This window comes from Cnephaeus nilssonii, assembly GCF_951640355.1.
Source record: "Cnephaeus nilssonii genome assembly, chromosome: 13".
NCBI lineage: Eukaryota > Metazoa > Chordata > Mammalia > Chiroptera > Vespertilionidae > Cnephaeus > Cnephaeus nilssonii.
The window spans coordinates 34696981-34717934 of NC_137084.1; the positions used below are offsets into that span (position 1 = coordinate 34696981).

The 20954-nt window shown below is 42.0% G+C and overlaps 1 long non-coding RNA gene across 2 annotated transcripts in view; it reads left to right on the forward strand.

Moving 5' to 3' along the window:
• The window catches only part of LOC307108906, a 77969-nt gene extending 59965 nt beyond the window's left edge, over positions 1 to 18004 (forward strand). For both annotated transcript variants that reach the window (XR_013814358.1, XR_013814359.1), the window contains exon 3: positions 12524 to 18004. This is a non-coding gene — a long non-coding RNA (uncharacterized lncRNA). The remainder of the gene's footprint in view (positions 1 to 12523) is intronic.
• Positions 18005 to 20954: the final 2950 nt, after the last annotated feature.

The following is a 20954-nucleotide window of genomic DNA, read 5'->3' on the forward strand; positions in this document are numbered from 1 at the left end:
CCCAAACAAAAAATTGCTGGAACTTTAAGACTGACTTGAATCTATAGATAATTTAAAAAGAAATGACAGTATATGCACTGGCTGGTTTGGCTCAGTGAATAAAGTGTCAGCCTGTGAACTGAAGGGTCCCAGGTCTGATTCTGGTCAAGGGGATGTACCTTAGTTGCAGGCTCGATCCCTGGCCCTGGTCAGGGCGTGTGCAAGAGGCAACCAATCGATGTGTCTCTCTCTCACATTGATTTTTCTCTCTCTCTCCCCTTCCCTAAAAAAAAAATAAAAATGGAATGACATTATTATAATACTAGAGGCCCGGTGCATGAAATTCGTGCATGGAGCCCAGCCTGCACCCTCTCCAATCCAGGATCCTTCGGGGGATGTCTGACTGTCTCTCGAAATCTGGGACTGCTGGCTCCTAACCGCTTGCCTGCCTGCCTGCCTGATCGTCCCTAACCACTTCTGCCTGCCTGATGGCCCCTAACTACCTCTGCCTGCCTGCCTGATCACCCCTAACTGCTCCCCTGCTGGCCTGATCGCCCCTAACAGCCTCTGCCTCACCCCACACCCAGGACACAGGATTCCCTCCTTCGGCCGGTCACAGGCACTCGGGACCCAGGCTTCCCTCCCTCTGTCCGGCAGCAGTCACCCAGGACCTGGGTGGGCTTCACCTGGGCTGGCCACAGCCACAGCCGCAGCCGCAGCCGCAGGGGACCGTGGGCGGGAGGCTTTGCCTGGGCCGCAGGCACTGGCACCCGGGACTGCAGGGCGGGTGGCTTGTCCCTCTCCTGGGCCGCAGCCTAGCTGGTCCCCATTCCTCTCTTATGAGCTCATCTGTGTCTGGCTAGTCCCCATTCCTCTCTCGCGAGCTCATTTGTGCCTTGCTGGTCCCCATTCCTCTCTCACCAGTGTTGAGTATCTGAGCCATTATGGCATGAGGGCGTGACAACCATTTGTATATTATCTCTTTATTATATAGGATTGAGTCTTACAGTTCATTGGTATGATATGTATTTCCATTTTGGAGTAGTCCTTATTAATTTCTCTCAATATGTTTTATGGTTTCTGGATTGTCTTGCACATTTGCTGTAAGATTTATTTCTAGGTAGTTCTTATGCTATTAAAGCAATATTTATGTTTTGTTGCAATATATGAATTTATATGTAAATATATAAAATATAAACTTATTATATTTTATATATTTATACTTATTTATAAATAAACTAGTGGCCTGATGCACGGAATTTGTGCAAGGGGCTCAGCCCCTGCTGCGTCAGCGGCTGCCTCTGCCTCAGCCCCCAGGTGCTGCCGCTGCCGCTGCTGCCTCCTCTGCCTCGGTCCCCGCCTGCTGTGGCAGCCGCCTTGGCGCTTGCAGCCCCGGCTTCGTCCAAAAGGTCGTCCAGAAGGATGTCTGGTCTAATTAGCATATTACACTTTTATTATTATAGATATAATTGAGGTTTGTATATTATCTTTGTATTCAGTAATAATTCTAATAATTTTTATATATTTTTTTCTACAGATACAATAATATCAATTCTTTTTCTTTTGTTTTTTCTTTTGCTTGCCATAATGCATAGTCTAGGATTTTTAGTATGATTCTGAATAGAGGTGGTAATAGTGGGCAATCTTCTCTTATTCCATATCCCCAAATACTGTTCCATAGTTTAACAACAGTAAGGTTGACATTTGCTCGTTTTCTTGTTGTTTTGTAGTTATACTGTATAAGATTAATAAATTTCCTTGGGTTCAAAGCCCAACTTCATGAATAACTAGCTGGATGCCAAAACCTTTTGCAGCGAGGACTCAGGATCTGGAGAAGGAGCTGATGCACAAACAAATATACTACACAAGAAATATAAATTTAGAAGGCATGGGGCGGGGGCGGGGGGAGTCAGGCGGAGACCTACTCTCTAGTGGAGTGGCTCTCTGAATGTCCCGACCCATAGCTTTTTATTTACTAGAATATATATTTGCCCTTTAGCAAAGCAAACAGACATCAATGGTAAGGTTTGGTAAACAAAAAAGGATTATAAGGTTAGGGGATTGCCTTCAGCCATTCAGCCAGCAGCAGGGTAATACAATGCTGATTCTCAGCCCTTGCTGAATGTCAAAGTCCATCAGCCTTCTGACAGAGTTCTTGCATTTATATGTTAACTTCTTGTTGGTCTTTGCCTCCAGCAGCTGGACAATCTTTGGCAAGTTATTTTACCCATCTGTGAGTTTTCTCATGAAAAAAAAAGGGACATTTGCTCTAGATTCCCTAATAAACAGAAACAGGGACAAGACTAAGTGCTAATGCTCTATATGAGAGGGTAGCAAAAATGAATGAAATGGAAAATGAGGCAGGGAAGTATGGGAAGCAATGCAAGCCAGCATCTTACTTCCCCTCCCACTGTCTCATGACATATCCAGTGGCTCAGCAGGTGAGTCACTCAGCCAGGTAATATGCCTGCATGTAGGCCGAATGACAACGTGGATCTTAGAAGAGTCAATAGGGAGGAATAGGGTGAGGGGTGTAATCCTCCAACTTCCTGTCTTTTCTTGAGGGTCAACATTGTTTGCCCCATGGGGTGTCAACTTTCCCTCATTTCTGAATTGCATTATCAGACTTTGGGGCAGTTTTGGGCAGCTGGATCTCAAACCCTATGGAAGGGCATTTCATCTGAGTCTGGAGATTGTGGGAGGAACCATAGACTTCCAGTGTCTGCCCAGCCTCAGGCAGCAGAACTAGAAGTGCCTGCAAAAAGCCCTTGGCTGAGGTGGTGGGTGAAGCTGAGCAGATGGCTAAGAGTCCAGGAGACAGGTGATGCTGAAAGACTCTGAGGACTTGCATAAAATAGGTCAGTTTATGGGGTGGCTGCTACTAGTACCTACATCATAGGGTTGTTGTGTGAGGTTTAACTATGTTACTAAGTGTAAAATGCTTAGAAAAGTGCCTGGTACAGAGTGAGCTCTCAAATACCATTAGCTAAAATGCAATCCAATGTATCATCTTTTCCTTTATAGACAGTAATCTTTGTGAAATGCTTAGAAAAGTCTCCTCTACTCAGCTATTATAAAAATAGCATCCATCTGGATTTTATTTTGGCATCTGAAGTGAGGTCAGAATCACACTTCATGCTTTTCCAAATGACTTGATACCAGTCCAAGCACCATGTATTGAATATTCCATCCTTTCTTCCTTTGCTTTGACATTTGATTTATAATATATTAAATTTTCATATTTATTTGCTAATTTACTAACTTTTTTCTGTTTTATTAATAGATCTATAAATTCTACTGTTCTATTTTAAGAATGGTAACTTTGATAATAACGTATTGTAGGACATGTTCCCATTTCTTGTTCTTTTTTTAAAAAATAAGGATTTTCCTGGCTATTTTCACATCTTTATAATTTCAGATGAAGTTAAGAATCATTTTTTTAAGTTGCTTCTTCTAAAAAATATTCCTGTGAGATTTTTATTGTGAATACATTTAATTTATGGTTTATATTAGGAAAAAATTATGATGGTGAAATTTACTTTAAAAAAACAAGATATCTCTCTCTATTCATCCAATATCTAATGTTCTTAAGTAGAATTTTGTGGCTTCCAACAAGTTCCAAACATTTGTTGTGCCATTATTCCTAGATAATTTATACTTTTGTATAGTAGTGAATGGGATGTTTGCTTCTATCATATATTTTACTTAATTATTTTTTATATATCAGAACTCTACTAGTTTTATTTTTAATTTTTAGCAGCTTTATTGAAGTAAATTTTACAGTGTCATAGAATTCACCCATTCAAATGTGCATTTCAATAATTTTGAGTAATGTTACTGAGTAGTGCAACTATCACCATAAATTAATTTTGGTTTATTTTTCCTCATCTAATAAGATCTCACACGTCTATTTATAGTTAATCCAGTCCCCATTCCCAGCCCCAGGTATTCACTATTCTACCTTCTTTCTCTATACATTTTTCAGACAATTTACATAAATGAATCATACACTATATCATCTCTTGTGTCTGACTTTCTTTCACTTAGCATAATGTTTTTCAAGGTTCATCTATGATCTATCCATTCACCAGTGATGGACATTTAGATTGTTTCAATTTGGGGCTATTATGAATACTGCTACTATAAACATTCACTTTAAGTCTTTGTGGACATATGGTTTTATTTCTCTTCGGTAGATAGGTAGGGGTGGAATTGCTGGGTTGTATGGTAATTTTATGTTTAACTTTTTGAGGAACTGCCAAATTGTTTTTCCAAAGGGGCTACATTATTTTATATTCTCACCAGCAATGTAGGAAGGTTCTCTACTGACTTTAAAGATATTTATTTTGTATGTGATTAACTTATTGAATAATCTTTTTTAAAAAAATAGTTTTTCTGTTGATGCTTGGATTAGTTCATAGGTATTGAAAGTGACAGCATTCCAACTCAAACTAGCTAAAGGAAAAAAGAGAAATATACTGGTTTATGTAATTAAGAGGGACAAATGAAATGCTGATCTTATACAACTAGAATTCAGAGACTTAAGAATAATCAAGATGGCTCTCTCAGCTAAGCCTCTTAATATTTTTGTAGTCTTGAACATCTTGACATATGATAGAAGCTGAATGATGATACAGTTTTTCTCCTTTGATTTCTTTATGTAATGATTTTGATGCTCAGTCTTTTGTACCAATATTGTACCTTCCTTGAATCTCTAAGATAAACCTTTGCCTGCCTTACAAACTTATTTTTTAATGTATTTTTATTCATTTTAGAGAGGAAGGAAGAGAGAAAGAGAGAGAGACAGAGAGAGACAGAGAGAGACAGAGAAACATCAATGATGAGAGAGAATCATTGATCGGCTGCCTCCTGCATACCCCCTACTAGGGATCGAGCCCGCAACCCAAGCATGTACCCTGACAGGGAATCGAACTGTGACCTCCTGGTTCATAGGTTGACCCTCAACCACTGAGCCATGTCAGCTGGGAAAAACTTATTTATTTATATTTTAAAAATTTATTTGTGACTTCCAGTGCTAGTCACGATGGAGTAAGTCCACTACAGCCTATATTTTCCACAGATTACAGCTAATAACTCTGAATGAAATTTAAAACAACAACAACAACAACCTTATGTGAAGCCCCTACCTGGTTTGGCTCAGTGGATAGAGCGTTGGCCTGCAGGCTGAAGGGTCCCAGGTTTGATTCCAGTCAAGGGCACATTTCCTATTTGTCTCATCTATTCTTTGTTTCCTATTCTCTCTCTTTGTAAATTCTTTCAGATTAATTGAATATATGTTGTGATTTAATTTTATCTCCTATGTTAGAGTTTATAATATGCACCTTTAACTTATTACATTCTACTTTCAAGTGATATCCTACCACTTTGTATATAGTATAAGAACTTTTCAATAGTATGCTTCCATTACTTTCCACCAACACTTTGTACTATTGTCATATGCTTTACTTGTACATATGTTAAAAAAAACTTATGTTAACTAGTTATTGCTTTCATTTAGTCAATTACCTTTATAGGCATTTATATAATAAGAGAAAAATCTTACATATTTACCTATGTAGTTAACATATGCAGTGCCCTTTCTTCCTTAATGTAGTGCTTTTTTTTTTTTTTTGTAGATCCATATTTTCATCTGATGTCTTTTTACTTTCGTCTAAGGACTAATTTTAATATTTCTGTTTGTGTGGGTCAGCTGGTGGTGAATTCTTTCAGCATTTGAGTATTGAAATAAATCTATTTTACCTTTTTGAATGAAATTTTTGCTGCATATAGAATTCTAGGCTGACAGTTTATTTTCTTTTAGCATTTTAAAGATGTCTGTTATCTTCACACTTGCCATGTTTCTGGCATATTATCTTTATTCCCCCACATGTTACATATTGGGTTTTTTTCTCAGTTTAATTGAGAAATATTTGATAAAATTGTAAGATAGTCACAGTGTACATTATGGTTATTTGATGTATGTATATATGTTGTGAAGGGATTCCCACCATCTAGTTAATTAACACACACGCACACACACACACAGACATCTATATATACACACATATATGAGAACATTTAAGATCTACTCTCAGGACATCTATATATATATATAAAAGCCTAAGCAACTGTTACGGCCCGTCGATTGAACGACCGTTCGACTGGTCGCTATGATGTGCACTGACCACCAGGGGGCAGACACTCAATGCAGGAGCTGCCCCCTGGTGGTCAGTGCGCTACCACAGCCAACCTCCCGTGGCCAGCCAACCTCCCATGGTCCCTCCCCCTGGCCGGCCAGCCCCAATCAGCCTGATAAGGACTGGGCGAGGTGGCCCCGATCAGCCCCGATCGCTGGCCAGACAGAGGAACCCCACCCGTGCACGAATTCGTGCACTGGGCCTCTAGTTTCTATATAATACAGTGTTGTCAACTATAGTAACCATGTTTTACATTAGATCCTCAGACTTTATTCATTTTATTGTTGAATGTTTGTACCATTTCAACAACCTCTCCCTATTTTCCCCATCCCCAGCCTCTGGCAACTACTCTTCTACTCTCTGTTTCTATGAGTTTCACTTTTTTTTACAGATACACTTATAAGTGATACCAGATAGTATTTGTCTTTCCCTGTCTGGCTTGTTTCACTTAGTATAATGCTCTCAGGGTCTATACATGTTGTTGCAAGTGGCAGGATTTCCTTCTTTCTCATAGCTGAATAATATTCCAGTGTGTGTCTCTGTGTGTGTCCACATCATATTACCATATCTTCTTTTTTTTAAATGTATTTTTTATTGATTTCAGAGAGGAAGGGAGAAGAAGAGAGACATAGAAATATTAATGATGAGAGAGTTTCATTGTCTGCCTTCTGCATGCCCCACACTGGGATGGAGCCCGCAACTCGAGCATGTGCTCTGACTGGGAATCGAACTGTGACCTCCTAGTTCATAGGTCGATGCTCAACCACTGAGCCATGCCAGCCAGGCTCACCCAGTCATATTAGTATGACAAAAACAATTCAGAACAAGGCACATGGTTGCTGAAATCCAGGTCCCTAGATTACTGAAACTAGCACCTCTTCCTTCCTGCCGGGATCTTCAGAGTCAGTTCCCATATTGATTGTTCTGATTTTCAGTTTCCTCTTCATTACTAGGATTTATTTCTTATCATGTTAACTTTAAGGGTGTATATATTACACGTTTTCTTTTTGATTACTAGTTAGTGGCAACTTAGTGAAGCTTCAATAATTGGAAGTTAAAAAATAAGTACCTAGCCTGCCCAGTGTGGTTCAGTGGTTAAGCGTCGACCTATGAACCAGGAGGTCACAGTTGATTCCTGGTCAGAGCACATGCCGGGTTGCAGGCTCGATCCCCAGTGGGAGCATGCAGGAGGCAGCCAATCAATAATTTTCTCTCATCATTGATGTTTCTAGCTCTCTTTCTCTCTCTCTCTCTCCCCCTTCCTCTCTGAAATCAATAAAAAATAAAATAAGTAAATAAGTACCTAAATACAGATAAGAGAAAGGGTATTAATAAAGATATTGCCAGTAATGAGAGGAAATGGTGGTTGGGTAATGGGACTGGGGGACGAAAAAAGCAAGAGAAGAAGAATGGGATTCAGGCAGATGAGGATAGGGATAGTAAAACTAATAACCACCATTTACTGGGTGCTGACTATTGCAGGGCACTTTGCATGTGGTGTCTCCGTGATCCTCCCTTTAAGAAAGGAAATAGTATCCCCATGGTCCAGAGAAGGAAAGTAGAGCTCAGGAACCAGAGTGTGAGAGAGCTGATTTTAATTGTCTTCGCCTTCCATTAAACCCTGCTGCTTCCCTTAGTATGCAGAACACATTGGCTTCTTGTGAGAAGAGTAAGGCTAAGATTATTAGAGTCTTTTTGAATGAACTTCTTGTTCCTGATCTCACTGTTGTTTTGCAGTAAGAGTGTGCTACTATACATACATATACATATACATATACATATATGTATGTGTTACACAAATACATACATATACACAAATATACTTATACTAGAGGCCCATTGCATGAAGAGATTTGTGTAATAGGCCTTCCTTCCCTTGGCTTCTAGCACCGGTTTTCCTCCGGCATCCATGACCCAGGCCTTTGCTCTGACTGGAGTCTGCCATCTTCATCTTCGCTGCAGACTCCAGCCAGAGTCTGTCGTCTTCCTCTTCACAGCGGGGCCGGAGTGCCGCTCCTGTAGATCCCCTCGCCCCCCCACCCTCCCTCTCATAGCAGGTGTCGCCCGGCCACTCTGCGCCTGGAGCAGCTGGGTGGCCGCCATCTTTGTCCTTCTAATTTGCATATTCCCTCCTGATTGGCTGGTGGGCATAGCGGAGGTACGGTCAGTTTACATGTTTGTCTATTATAAGGTAAGATATGATGATATTGGTAATTTTATCTATGTCTACATCTCTGAAGCAAGATTTTTAGTGGTGATTCAGGCTGTATGTGCTCTCATGCCTGTCTGCTTTTGTCAGTGGGAATCAGCTGGATGCCAGGCCTGGACACTCTTGAGTAGGGTTCTGCAAAATGTTTCTGTAAAGAGCTAAACAGTAAATATTTCTGGCTTTGTGGGCCGTATGTTCTCTTGCTGCAACTACTGAGCTCTACTGTTATAGCAAGAAAGCAGCTATAAACAATACATAAACCAGTGGGCGTGCAGTATTCCAATTAAATTTTATTTACAAAAAGGGCAGTGGGCCATATTTGGTCCATGGGCTGTAGTTTGCTGACCCCTGCTCCAAGTCTACTCTATGATGAAATGCCATGATCACATCAATGTACCCACAAACGAAGGCTCCCACTGGTACTTAGGGAACTCCCAGAGGCTATCAGGGTGTAGCAGAGTGAATCTGATGGCAACTCTTGGAACTCCAGGAAGAGTCAAGAGAAAATAAGGTGGAATTCTCTGGCACACAACTCTTCTCTTATCCCAGTCTGACTGCAAAGAGAAGCTAAACAATGTTGGTGTTGGCCAGGGAACTTTTCATAAAGAAAGTTATAGTACTGGTATTGCTTTGACTTTTTGAATCATCCTTGTCTTCCCACAGTCTGGTGGGACTGGTAAAATAACCAAAGTGTGGTTGGATTTTTAGGTTATTATATGTTCGATAGAGAAGTGTGTGAGTTTTAAAGAAAAAAATTTAAGTTAGATTTAGTTTTCATTTTAATAGTTAGTTTCATAATTTTACAAAAAGACAGGATGATGGTTGGCCAGATAGTTTTTCTAGTCATGATAACTTCCCTTTTGATGATCTTTTATCTTAGTTTCATCAAGGGAAATAACAGGTTGGCTGAATTTAAATCGGCACCCACTGACCTGAATTGACTGCTCAAGGATCTGGGACCCAGAGAATAGATGGGTTCTGACTAACACTGCCCTAAACATTGAGGTTAAATGGATTCACTTTGCATACAGCATACCTTTACAGAAATCATGGTGAATCTTAGTTTGCTTCCAGTTTGGACCAGGACTTTATTGTGTAGTTTTTGTTTGTTTGTTTTTTCCTGAAGTTTCTAATTGTCTTTCTGTTTTTGTGTTGATAAAAAGATAATGTGCCTTCATCTTACAATTCAACCACTCCAGCTTCCATTTTAAGTAAAATTTTCTATTTCTTTTTCTCAATATGGAATACATTCCCAAGGGTCAAACATCAGGAATCCTAAAACAATCTCCTTCTCACTTTATTCCTATATTTGCTCAGTTCCCACAATAGGTAACCACTATTATTAGTTTCTTAGTAATTCTTTCATTAAACTTTTATGCACATGAAAGCCAGTGCACACAATTATTTTTTCCTTTTCCTCTTTCACACCAGGGGCAAAAATATTTTTCTGCATCTTGCTCTGCACTTAACCATATACCTTGGTGATCACGGGGACCTCGTGGCGCAACGGTAGCGCGTCTGACTCCATATACCTTGGTGATCTTTTTGTGTTAACCCATAAAGAACTTTTCCATGTGTTTTCATAGTGGCAGTTTTCATTACTATACCTGTATTAATGACCATATTATATTTTACCCTTATGTTATTGACATTCTTATCTTTGGCTAATGCCAACATTGCAATGAATAATCCTGTCCATCCTGCACATCACAGTCATTATGCATGTGCCTAAGTATAGGATGAATTGCTAGAGTAAATTCCTGGGTCAAAGATTATGTCCATTTGAGTTCTGAAAATTATTGGCAATATGTTCTATATACAGGTTGTACCAATTAGAAGTCCTAATAGAAATGTGTGAAAATACATCTTCCCTTAAAGCAGCAGCATCACACCATTCCAAAGTCCTTTGTATTTTTGCTAGTCTGATAGGTGAGAAATAATAGCTAAGTATAGCTTTAATGTACATTGCTTTTATTATAAATGAAGTTGAGCATCTTTTCATGTTTTATGAGTTGTTTATAAATTTTTAATTTTTCATATTCTTTTTATTTTTTATTGGAGTTTAGTTTTTCTTGTCTGTGTCTAGGACCTTAAATAATGTGGAAAGGTTAGCCTCCTGCTTTCCTATGAATTGCAAACATTTTCCTGATTTGTCATTTATATTTTGCTATTTTGATTATATAATAAGTTAAATTTGACTTTGGGTATAGTAGTTCTTTTTTGTCTTGCAGTAGGTCTTTGTTTTGTGTTTTTACTGCAGTCACATTTAACAATCTTTACTTGTGGCTTTTCAAGTTTGTGTTTCCATTAGAAAGGTCTTCCTCATTCCAAGGTTATAAAGAAAAATCCCCTCTATTTGATCCACTATTTGGTGATTATTTTACTTTACATTTCAAGATTTGGTCCTTTGGGGATTTATCCTAGTTTATAATATGAGATATGGATCTAACTACAGTCTCTCTCATTATCTACAGATTCTGTATTTGCAATTCACCCACTTGCTAAAATTTATCTGTAACCCCAAATCAATACTTGCAGAGTCTTTGCTGTCACTTGCAGACATGCAGGAGTGATGAAAATTTGAGTTGCCTGACAATGCCTGTTCCTAGCTGGGGTTGAGCAGGCGATGTTCTGCCTTCTTGCTTCAGCTCTAGTACGTTAAACAAGTGTCCTTTTCATGGTTTATTTAGTACCACATTTTTTTGCATTTCCATGCAGTTTGTTGGTGATTTTGCTGTTTAAAATGACCCCTAAGTATGGTGCTAAGATGCTGGCTAATGTTCTCCAGAACAAGAAAGCTATGATGTGCTTTCGGAGAAAATACGTTAGATAAGCTTTGTTCAGGCGTGATCACTAGGATATGGAGGGTTACAGTGCTGTCGGCCATGAGTGCAGTGTTAATGAGTCAACCATGTATATTAAGGTGTCTTTACACAGAAACACATAAAACAAGGTATGTGTTGGCCAGTTGTTGATAATGTGACCAGAGACATACAGAAACCTAACCCTGTATTTCTCCTTAGTAAAAATGGTTCAGTCTTCACTAAGTCAGTGTTTGCAGCATCTTTATAGAATACAACTACTGCTAATGAGAATCGACTGTGTATGGTTTTTCAAGATGCTACTAACTGCCCAACACTGTCTCTGAATAGCTTACCTTTTCCCACTTAGATGTCACCTTTATCATACACTAAAGGCTCATTTCTTATTTTGTTTTCTTGGTCAGTCTGTGAATTCATGTACCAAGACCACATGAAACTTTATTTTAAAGAAGTTTTAAAATCTGCTAACTTTTTTAAAGAGTTTTCCAGGATATGTTTATTTTTGTCCTTCTGCTCCTCCTTTGGCCTGTGGACCTCCCTATGCTTGTTTTAGCCAGTGTTCTTTAGTTGAAAGTAACAGAATCTCACTCATATATTAACTTTGAAATTAAGGAGGGGACATAAGGAAGATTACATGGAGGTGGGAAAGAGATGGGAATGCAGGATACGGAACAAGATTGTGTGCCCTCTTGATGGTGGTTGTGGCTTATTTTATTTTTTAAAATATATTTTTATTGACTTCAGAGAGGAAGGAGAGGGGGAAAGAGAGATAAGAATATCAATGATGAGAAAGAATCATGGATCGGCTGCCTCCTGCACACCCTCTACTGGGGATGGATCCTGCAACCCGGGCGTGTGACCTGACTGAGAGTCAAACTGTGACTTCCTGCTTCATAGGTTGAAGTTCAACCACTGAGCCACACCAGCTGAGTGGTTGTGGCTTATTTTAAAAGTGTGTTAACCTAGATGCACAGAAACAATGGATAGGGCTTGCTTAAGGCAAAGATAAACTTTTACTAAAAAGTTACATATCTAGGGAGTGACTACCTACTCTGATCTGCCCGCTTAGGAATTTATGATCAGATCACACTGTGAGGTTGCTTTCCATATAATCCTCTTTTTCATCCATGCAGAATAGATGGGTGTTGCAAAATCCAAGGATGTGACCAGTCCTGAGCACAGATGCCCTTAGGAGCCTGAGTCAGGGTCCTTCAGAGACAGTCTGGCCCCATGTGGTGTCTCTCTCTCTCTCTCTCTCTCTCTCTCTCTCTTTCTGTTCACCTGGTCAGATCATGCCTCTCTTTTTCTCTCTACAGAAATGATTTCAGGCCTCTCGATCAACAGGACAAAAGATGGCTACCCCATTGCTGCCAAATGACATCTCTTCAATTCAAGTGACCAACCAGGTCAAGAGACAACAGCATCTAAACTCCTGGGAGGATCTGATTTTTTCAGTTTGGGTCAATTAGTGGGGGTCAGGGAGCAGGGCATATGCTCAGATAATGCTACTTTTGCGGCCAAAGGAATGAAGTGCCTCTGGAAGGCAGATTATGGGCTGGGCAGATGACTTCATCACTATAGCTCATTATTGTCATCTCCATGCAATCCTATCCCCTTTATTCTTTTCATTCTGGTTCTAAAGTCTTCTAAGGTTTTGATGCCCTGTGGTACCAACAAAGCCAGGGTGCCATTTCCCTCCCTAGAAACAACTGTTTCTTAAACAATTATTTCTCTCCAGGTAGTCCCTGCCTTGTAAGCTTCTTAGCCTGGTTTGCTAGCCTTGGGAGGGATTGCTAGTTTTGCCTTCAGGAGTGTTAGTTAGATAGGGCCTCACTAACAAAACCAGTGACCTGGTTCATCTCTCGGCCTTTGGGGATGATTATCTTTTTCCAAACACTTGGGGAGAAGATAAAACAAAGAGAGACAATTCAACTCCATAGCTCCCAGTGTCTTCCTTTCCTCCATATCCTAGCCTAATGGTGCTAGGATACAATAGTCTTAACCACCCGAGTTACCACTGTGGATGAATAAATGGTGCTGTAATAAATCATAAATTCCTAACGGGCAGGTCATGGGGAATAGTCACTCCCCAGGCATATAACTTTTTAGTAAAAGGCTTATCCTTGCCTTAAGCAAGCCCTGTCTCTTGTTTCTGTGCATCTAGGTGAGCACACCTCTGAAATGCCTTTTTTCTGAGCCCTCCTTCTAAAACATAACTACTCTCAAGGGAGCAAATAGTCTTAAGTATCCTGTAGTCCAATCCCACTTTGCTTTCTCCCACCTCCACGTAATCTTCTGTAAATTCCATCCTTAATTCCAAATGCATGAAAGAACTGCAAGATGTTTATCACTGGAGCATTTGAGATTCTGCTCCCTGGCGTATGTTGTCAGCTTGGCTCAAACTTATGAAAACTCTACAGGTTTGGACGTTTCTTGCGTGGACATTGCAGAGAACTCTTCCCAAGTGCTCACCATTCCTTGGTACCAATGCCACCAAGCCGGACAGGAAGTCAGAGCACGGGCCTCCCTCCTCATGTGGGGAACATCTCTCAGTATTACTGGCACAAGAGATATTTGGGGTACACACAGACATCTGTGCTCCGACAGCTTGAAGCTGAAGCCTTTTTTTTAGTGTGGTAACAAGAAATTTGTATGAGCTTCTCTTTAGGGAAAAACGTGACTATCATGGTTTCTAATTTTAAACAGAAAATCCATTTTCCACCATCATCCTTGATCAGAAGTCGCCTTTTTGAAAAACGGAGGGAATGCAGGATTCTAGTGAATTCACCTGATCTCTAGAGAGTACATTTTAAACAACACAAGGAAGTACTTGAGGAAAATGAAAATGCATTGGGTTTGAGTTCTCTTTCCTGGGGAAGGCCAGAAAAAAGCTGCAGGTGGGGGAGATGAGAGGAGGAGGGGGTTGGGAAAATCCCTCGGAAGTCATTTTCTTGAGTATCAGAGAAGAGGAAGGAGCATAAAGATCAGCTGAAGAAGTGGGACTCCTTGATGAAATTCTTGTAATGAACTCCCATCCCGACGGTGCTCCAAGTGGTCTGTCGAATCCAAGGCCTGGGCAGCTGTAGGGAAGAATGGATAGTGCCAATTCCTGCCTCTGAGCAAGGGCAGAAACTTTGCTGGTCCTCTGCAAAGCATCCTCGGGCCAACAGCGCTCCACACATTTTTCTGAGACTTTGGATCATTTGCAATTTGCCCCACGACTCCCACACATTTGCCTCTTAGTGTCCCAAAGCTCTCGCTGCTGCAACGTTCCCATAGGAATGTGGACGCCTGCCAAGCGACCTCATGAACATTCCATTCATCTCCTTGGCTGGGAGGCAGCAAGGAAGCCAAATGGGCTGGTTATTTAACTGTTTGGGTCCCAAATTCACCCTGAAATGAATGGTCAAGCTTGTTGAACTTTTCCAACAATCATGCAGAAAAACAGAAGATAAAACCAAAGAGAAGTATGCATTTATTCATATGATCCCATCTGAAAAACAGCTATTTTTAAAGGTAGCCAAATGAAAACCACATTCTCTGATTTTCCTTGTTGTGAAATCATCCTCCACCAGAAAGGCATTTTGAAGTAATGAGGCTTTGTGAGGTGTGACTAATTTTTTTTTTTTTTTAAGCAAACACAGCAAAATACAGCTATCCAAATGAAGGTTGTTGTCTTCCAAGTAATTCCAAGATGCTCAAACATGTGAAAATCCTTTTAGGGAATTACTGGCCAAGTCTTGCTCTCACTGTTTTACTTTCTGTTGATCATTCATGCAGCATGTATTAGACACCTCCTGGGTGCCAAGCTCTCTGCCAGGCCCAGGGTATAGAGTGAGAAGAGAGATGCAATCTCATTGCATGTTTGATGAAGGCGGCCCCCAGGGGCTGGTGGAAAAAGTTAGCCCAACCTAGGTTTGAATCCCAGTTTAGCCTGTGCGGGTTGTGTAACCTCAGGCAACTTTCCTAAACTCTTTGAGTCACAATGTCCTCATGTCTAAAATGAAGATGGTAAAATTGACTTCATAGGATTGCTTTGAGGAGAAAAGCAGATAAAATGTGTAGTAACTAGCCATTGCAAAGACCGATTTGCTCAGCAGATGAGTGTTCCTGTGATTATAATTGTTTGGTTTACATAGTTAGTTCAACCATCTCTTTTGGGGGATTAGACTCTGAATGCACTTTTGGAAAAAATCAAACGTTTTATTATGTGTATATGGGTAATACAAGGTACAAAATTAAAAGTGTACAAACATTAGGCGATGGAAATGAAAACTTCTTTCTTCCCTTGCTCCTCTGCTGCTCGTTTTCCTCCCTGGAGATAACTGGTATGACCAGGATCTTGTATATTTACAGATTTAATTATATTTCTTAGAGATAGGTTCATAACAATACATTGATTCCTGCTGCATCACTTTCATTTTTAAATGATTACGTGGTGTTCCATTGACTGGATGTATCATAATTGATTTAGCCAGTCTCCTATTGGTCAACATTTGTTTCTAATCTTTGGCCCTAACAACAATGCAGCAAACACTCTCCTTGTGCTCAGCTTTGACTAAGAATAATTAAACCACAGGCAGCTCCAGGCAACATCATTGGAACAAGGTGACTGGTTGGAAGCAGAGAATGATGACCCGATTGGGTACATTCTGGATTGTTTTCTCAAAATACATCTCACTATTCTGTTCCTGGAATATTCATACCATTCCTCAAATGCTACCTACTGGAAAAGTGCAGAGTCTGCATAATAATATTACAAGAACTGCCCGGCTTGGCTCAGTGGTTGAGCCTAAATATGAACCAGGAGGTCACGATTTGATTCCCAGTTGGGGCATGTGCCCGGGTTGCTGGCTTGATCCATAGTAGCAGGTGTGTGGGAGGCGGCCGATCATTGATTCTCTCTCATCATTGATGTTTCTCTCTCTCCCTTCCTCTATGAAATCAATGGAAATATATTTTAAAAAATAATATTACAAGAATGGTAGCATTCACCGGAAACCTATATAATTTTATTAACCAATGTCACCCCAATAAAGAAAAACAATGGTGACATTCTAGTTCAGACATGACTGTCATACAACCCCTCCAGGATCTATAATTAATGGACACATTTTCCTGTGGTTGGCACCAAAGAGTCAAGGATGCAGAGATTCCAGACAGCCCCTCTAGAAGCAGCTGTTAAGAAGATTTGCACTCCAATTTGCTGCCTCAGCTTGAAATAGTGAAATGTATTAAAATGTGCCACATCGGTTAACATGGGTTCAATTAGATGAAGTCTGCCAATTTGGAAGGAGGACAAGTGTTCCTTGGTGGCCATCTTTGCGGATGTCCAGGCCTGCACCGGCTGTGTGTGGAATTGAGTCAGAGAGAACCTATACGTGAGGTTCTGGCACAATCCAAGCACAACTGAAACCTGGGGATTAGCCTTCCTGGATGAATCCTTATTTCTGAATCATGAGAAAGGCCCACGTGAACAGGCGGCAGGGGAATGGAAGTCTTTCTAAGAAGTCTCCTCCGTCAGACGTGCACGCGGATCCTTAAATGAGCTCCATGCAAATGAAAACTGGTCCCAAGGACATCTTGAGCCAAAGAAAATTCTTGGTTGGGGTTGAAAAAATGTCAGATAAATAGTTTCTCCTTGCTTCTCAGCGGGCTCCGGCTATCGCTGCGATCCAGATCTGGCCTTCGAGCAGTTCTGGCAGGTTTATCTTGGACCAGCTGCTGTGATGAAATCGCAGTAATTCCAGGTTTCCCTCAAATCTAGACTGAGCCAAAGGCAATCTGGGCTTCTAGCATCCGGCTGACTTCACTGCCTCTCTCCAGTCCTTCCTCAGCTTTCAAGCTTCTGATTTTTTCTTTTTTAACTGAGACAGGGGTGGTGGAGGAAACCCTTCCAGTACAGCCCAGAAATGTGGAAAATGTTTATTTCAGGTTAATCCAGGAAACCTCTATGGAGCACCAGTAAGTGTTTAGGTAGGCCACCTGGTGTGACACTGACTGACATGGATTGTGTATTCTACAATATGCCAGGCTATCCATCAGGCTTCCTACACAAAAGATCTCACTTAATCCACCAACAGCACTATGAAGCAGAAACTGTTATTCCTGTTTTCCAAAAGAGCATGGTGGATCTCAGGAAGGTTGAGTCTCTTCCTCGAACTCACAGCTGGTGTTTGAACCTGGTCCTAGCCTGAGTCTCAGGCCTCTGCTTGTTCTCACTGTGCTTCGGCCCTGGCCATAAGCAAGAAGGCCTTAGATAGAGTCCTGGAAGAGAGACAGTGATAAGAAAAACTGAGGCGAACAAAAGGGAGGAAACTGAGACCCGGATGAGAGAAGGGAGAGGTGGGTGAATAGAGTCTGCTCACCCTGAGCCCAACCTCTGAAGCCCTTTTGGACCCTGGGAACCCAGTGGGAGGTTGTAGATGAAAAGGGGGTTCTATAGAAGGTAACCTCACAGCGTGACCTGATCATAAATTCCCAACTGAGCAGGTCATAGTCGGTAGTCACACCCCAGGCATATACATTTTGAGAAAAGGCTTCTCTTTTGCCTTCTGCCATCCCTGTCCATTGTTTCTGTGCATCTTGGTTAACACACCTTTGAAATGCCTCTTTTCAGTCCCCTCCTTCTAAAGCATGACCACTCTCAAGAGAGCATATAATCTTGTTAGCTATCCTGTATTTGAACCCTACCTTGCTTTCTCCCACCCTCATATAATCTTCCTTAAGTTCCCTCCTTAATTCCAAATGCATAAAAGAAACAGCACATTTATATTCTCTGGAGCAAATTAAGTCTTTCTTCCCAGCAATTGTCGTCAGTTTTGACTCAAATAAACTCATAAAAATTCTGCAGGTTTGGATGTTTATGTCCACAAAGTTGTTGACCAGATGTCACCAGAAAGTGCTGATTTGGGAACGTCCAGCAACTAGCACAGAGACAGGTGCTCTGAGAAGGTGCCCGTTGCTCTTTGCTCTGAAGGGAGATGAGAAGGCTTCTTGAGAGCCTTTGATGTAGAAGTAGCACGTGCTCGAGGGGTTCAGTTCCAGACATGGTGACCCAGGGCTCTGTGAGACCTTCAGTGGGACTCATTGGGGTTCCTGTAGGGATTTTATTGAATTTCTTAACCTTCCTTTAAAACAGGCTGCCTGGCCCTACCTGTTTTTGAGTGTCGACCTATGAACCGGGAGGTCATGGTTCAATTCCCTGTCAGGGCAAGTGCCCAGGTTGCAGGCTCGATCCCCGGAAGGAGGCGTACAGGAGGTAGCCGATCAATGTTTCTCTCTCATCATCGATGTCTCTATCTCTCTCTCCCTCTCCCCTCCTCTCTCTCTAAAATCAATAAAAACAAAACAGGCTTCCTGGGCTAGATGGGTGGCTTGTCCCTTGGATTCTAGGCTCCCAAGAGGCTGGCAGCAGGTCTGTTGTAGGACACAAAGTAACCTCAGCCAGGAGAGGAAGATGGACGCTGAGCAGAGTGCACCTCAGCAGCAGCCACAGCTTGTGCTGGTGAAGGAGAGAATTTTCGTGGAGCCAGTGGGATCCTGAACCATATGATGGATCGAGAAAGACATGTCTCTCATTTTCACCTGGGGCATTTTCTTGGGATCATCCTGAGGCAGCTCCAGAAGGTCCAGAGCTACCAGAAGGCTGGTGGACATTCAGAATGAAGGAACTGCTGGATTCTAGAAAGGACTCACCTGGGACTCTGACCCGAGAAAAATTTATCTAAAAATGAAGAGAAAGGGAGTGTTTCACTTCCCTGGCTGTGGGTTCTCCCTAGGCATATCTCCAGCTGAAGAGGGGAGACATTTCAGTCTTTGGATTATTTTGTTGAAAACTTCATGTAAGGCATCAAAGGCCAGAAGAAAATAATGAAACTGCTCAACTTTGCATCTCTTGGGCAGGCAAGGGCAACAATAATACAGCAACAATAAAGTATCCTATATAATAAAGAGGTAATATGCAAGTTAACCCTAAGTAGAGCGAAAAAGATAAGGAGAGATGAACAAACATTAATCTTATAACAATAATTTTGAGACCTACATATCCACATATTAGCTTCACGTTATATGTTTTGTTTTTAATTGGTAAGCTAGCATATTCAGTAGAGTGAGAGGCACAGAGAAGAAGATTGAGAGACAGTGGGTTCTGAGTTTGGGTCTGACACCCATGAGGTATGAGACTTTGGGCAAGTTACTTCTTGCCCATCAGTGTCACTTTCTTGTCTGCCAAATGGGATACAAAACAACAACAACAACAAAACTGAGTCTTGACATGAACATTATATATTCCCAAATGCCTAGCACATCATGTGTGCTAAGTAATACAGCAACAATAAAGTATCCTATATAATAAAGAGGTAATATGCAAATTAACCCTCACACCCTCACAAGATGGCTGCCTATGAACAGGTGGCAGGGAGGTTAGTGAGGGACGACCTAACGACTGAACAAGCAGGCTGCGTGGGGTGACCAGGCTGGCAGGGGGCTTAGTGAGGGACAATCAAATGACTGAGCAAGCAGGCTGCATGGAGTGACCAGGCCAGCAGGGGGGGCTGTGAGAGGTGACCAGGCCAGCAGGGGGGCCAGTTGGGGGCAACCAAGCCAGCAGGGGGGGCAGTAGGGGCAATCAGGCTGGCGGGGGATGCAGTTAGGGGTGACCAGGCCAGCAGAGGGGGACAGTTTGGGGGCGACCAGGCCAGCAAGGGGGGGTAGTTGGGGGCAATTAGGCTGGCGGGGGGGGGGGGGCAGTAAGGGGCTACTAGGCTGGCAGGGGGGGCCAGTTGGGGGCGACCAGGCTGGCAAGGGGGGCAGTTAGGGGTGACCAGGTCAGCAGAGGGGGGCAGTTGGGGGCAACCAGTCCAGCAGCGGGGGCAGTTAGGAGCAACCAGGCTGGCAGGGAGGGGCAGTTGGGGGCGACCTGGCCATCCAGCAGGGGGCAGTTAGGGGTGATCAGGTCAGCAGGGTGGGGGAGGGGCAGTTAGGGGCGATCAGGCAGGCAGGCAAGTGAGTGATTAGGAGCCAGCAGTCCAGGATTGTGAGAGGGATCCTGGATTGGAGAGGGTGCAGGCTGGGCTGAGGGGACCCCCACGCATGAATTTTGTGCACCAGGCCTCTAGTAATAATAATAACCAAAGGTACCAGACTGTAAATTCTTCTTTGTACCCCCGGCACCCTACAAACTGCTTGTCACATAGTAGGCAACCCCTAAACATCGGTTGCATTACACTGAGCTGGTTTGTTTGGTACCAGCTATATGGAAAGCATTGTTCTAGATACTCTTGGGATTATAGAAGAGAGTGAGATGCTGGGTCAAGTCCAACAGATGAGGAGTCGAGTCATTTAGTTCTCAGTCTCCATGTTTTTTTCACCTATAAGTCGGAGAAAATAGTATCCGTCAGGAACAGAGATAGTAGGTCAGCTCCCCACAAATATTCTCCCCTTTTTTCTTGCTGATAGATCCCTGGTTGTATTGAGGGCTCTGTGCCGCCTCTCTGTGCCCCAGGGAGACATCATATGGCAAATCCTCACTGTTCCAGACCAGTCATCCCGCTGATCTCATTCTCTTTGCCTGTGATTGGTCTCAGTCCTGGCCAAGGAGATTGAGAGAATGTCACTAAAGGATGCCAAGAAAGCTTTCTTTGCTTTAAAAAAGAGGAAGGAGACACATTGGAAAAAACAAAAGAAAACAAAACCAAATCCTGCTTCTCTCCCGCTGGCCTTTCCTGAGGCCACTTGTGACGCCTG